The following is a 2,500-nucleotide window of genomic DNA, read 5'->3' as shown; positions in this document are numbered from 1 at the left end:
ACCAGCCAATTTCAATATACGTGCTTATGTTTTTATGTATTTTTACGTCAAATATTTACATACAGTTAAAATCTATTGTGGAAATATATGTAAATATTACAAATTGGCCACTTTTGCATATTTACTGCATATATTTAAATGTAATAATATTGTAATATTTTGAAATGTGTACTCAGCGTGTGTTAATAATTTTACACATATATTAAAAATATATTCAAATACATTTGATTAATTGATGTATTTCATATATACATATTTATAGAATATATTTAAATAGATGTATAATTTCCTGCCATATATTTAAATATATTTTTTCCAAGACACTGTAACTGCACATATGGGAGACTCTGATATTTGTACTTCTCGTGCACGTTATATTTTGATCAGTAACAGAGCAGTTTGGGTCCGGTTTGGGTCTGTTTTGGGTCCAATCAGGTTCAGTCCCAGGAGTCCACAGGTGGAGTTTTGGGTGGGTGACAGGTGAGCCCTTCTTTTAGCACACCTGTGCAGAGCACCTGTCGGGGAGATTTCCTCTGGCTCTGGGGGTTCTGCCAGGCCCTGGGAGAGAACCCTAACATAACCCTAACATAACCCTAACCCTAACCCTAACCCTCTGCAGCCAAAATAAGTGTGGTTACACTCCAGAAAAGAGAGAAGAAGAAGAAGAAAAAAAGTATAAAATGTTGAAAGGAGAAGTAGAAAAAAAAAGTATAAAATGTGAAAAGGACAAAGGAGTGTTTGGACAAGGAGGTGCCGTGTGGTTCTTTTCATACCTTTTCTTGGAGATAAATTCAGTTTCATGAATATGAACACAACTGAACTTTCGTCAGATTAAAAGAAAAAATGTCAGAAGAATGTGAGCTCACAATGAAAGATCACTCTCTCTCCCCCTCTCTCTATTAAATTCAAAGCCAAATGTGCAAATGTCCACACCCTCCCTTAATGTATGGCAGGCAGAGACATACTGAGCTCCTGCCTATATGGCAGTATCCCCTTCCCCCAATAGAATTTTTCATTTATTTGGCTCCGATTGGTGTTGGAATTGATTTATCTGTGCAGTGAATTTGGGTAAATATTGATTTCTGATTGAGAGGAACTTGGGGCAGGAAAGCAGGAAGTGGGCCTCTGTCTCCACCTCAGATTACAGTGAGCACACGGCCTCTTCTCTTTTGCCAACCAGGTCTTTTTGTGGCGACCAATTTCATTGGCAAGGCTGTGGTCCATGAGTCTGTACATTGTTAATGTGCGCCTTTGTTTGGTTTTTAACTCTAGTGAGATATTCTGACAGGGAACAATCTCAGCCTAGAGCATGGTAAATTTCCTGTTTATTGTTAGTTTCTTTGTGCCAGTTGTCAATGTACATGTTTTTGTTGATCTTGTCATTTTTTCTGAATGTAGTGGGTGTGGTATTTTCTCATATATTTTGTAAAAATAGTTTTTTTATGTCCCAGGAGGTTCTCTGTCTGGGTAGAGCTGGTTGGTCTTCAGTGCCTTGTGCGGGTAGTGGTGAGCGCTCTTTTTGCAATTGTCTACAGGACTGGGAACCTAATTCAGCCCTGCACATGTTATTTGGGGCATTTCTGTGGACGCATAATGCAGTTTTGTAAAACTCAAGGTGAAATTTTTCAATTTGATTTTCATCCCTGAAATTTAGAAAATAGAAAATGTTCTTATAATTGCATAGTAGCCCCTGCCATGTTGAAACTCCATGAAACACTAATCACCAGACCCAGGCACGTGTAGCTGGTAGTGTGCTCCAGGGTGTTGGTGAAGTGGTACCTGTTTCCCTGAAATCTGACTTTTTTTCTGGAAGATTATAACTCTGATTTTTTCCACATTTACTGCCGGTGCCCAGGTCTGACAGAACTGCACTAGGTATGGTAGGTATTTCAAACGGGGAAGATAAAATCATCCATCTCTCAAGGCTAAGCGCTTTTTTTAGCATTGTTAATTTATTGTACTGAAGTAGCCACAATCAGGACAAACCTTTAGCCTGACAGAGCACGCTTATCATGACTGATTTACTCTCGGTCAGTAGCCGTACCTGGATCCTCGTCAGACCTTCTGAGGCTCCTTCCTGCTCGCGCTCAGATAACCTTGATAAAACTCTGCTTTTATTGACTCTGCCCAACCTATGGGAGCGCAGTAACACTGCGATTCATTCATTCGTTCCTAAATTTAGTCACTCTTCTGCAGTGTCTGAGTCTGCCTGATGAGGAATGCACCCCCCGCAGCAGAATTACTCAAATTCTGCTGTCTGGGAATTTGCGTGGGTGCTGGGTGTGGACCATGGGGGGTAGGGGTACACCTCAGCAAATTTGCACAATCATCATATCAATAGATTAGGGTTGCCAGAAATGCAGTTTTCAACTAGAAGGTCTGGTTTTCATGGGTTTCAAATTTTTTGAATGGGTCTTGTTCGTGGTCCCGACCGCACAATGTAATCTCCAGTCAGAGCGGTAGATGGAAGAGATTCCGCGTTAGTTCCTAATGAATTAAC

General features: G+C 40.4%; 2 protein-coding genes across 2 annotated transcripts in view; one reads left to right on the top strand and one right to left on the bottom strand.

Moving 5' to 3' along the window:
* Window positions 1–2,500, bottom strand: part of LOC118225953 (tripartite motif-containing protein 16-like) — a 972,804-nt gene that overhangs the window by 162,882 nt on the left and 807,422 nt on the right. The window lies entirely within an intron of this gene.
* The window catches only part of LOC118225964 (tripartite motif-containing protein 16-like), an 890,716-nt gene that overhangs the window by 533,782 nt on the left and 354,434 nt on the right, over window positions 1–2,500 (top strand). The gene's annotated exons all lie outside the window — the stretch shown is intronic.

Source organism: Anguilla anguilla, chromosome 4 (genome assembly GCF_013347855.1).
Source record: "Anguilla anguilla isolate fAngAng1 chromosome 4, fAngAng1.pri, whole genome shotgun sequence".
Classification (NCBI taxonomy): Eukaryota; Metazoa; Chordata; class Actinopteri; order Anguilliformes; family Anguillidae; genus Anguilla; species Anguilla anguilla.
Note: the sequence above shows the minus strand (reverse complement) of the source record. Positions and strands in the feature narration are given on the sequence as shown.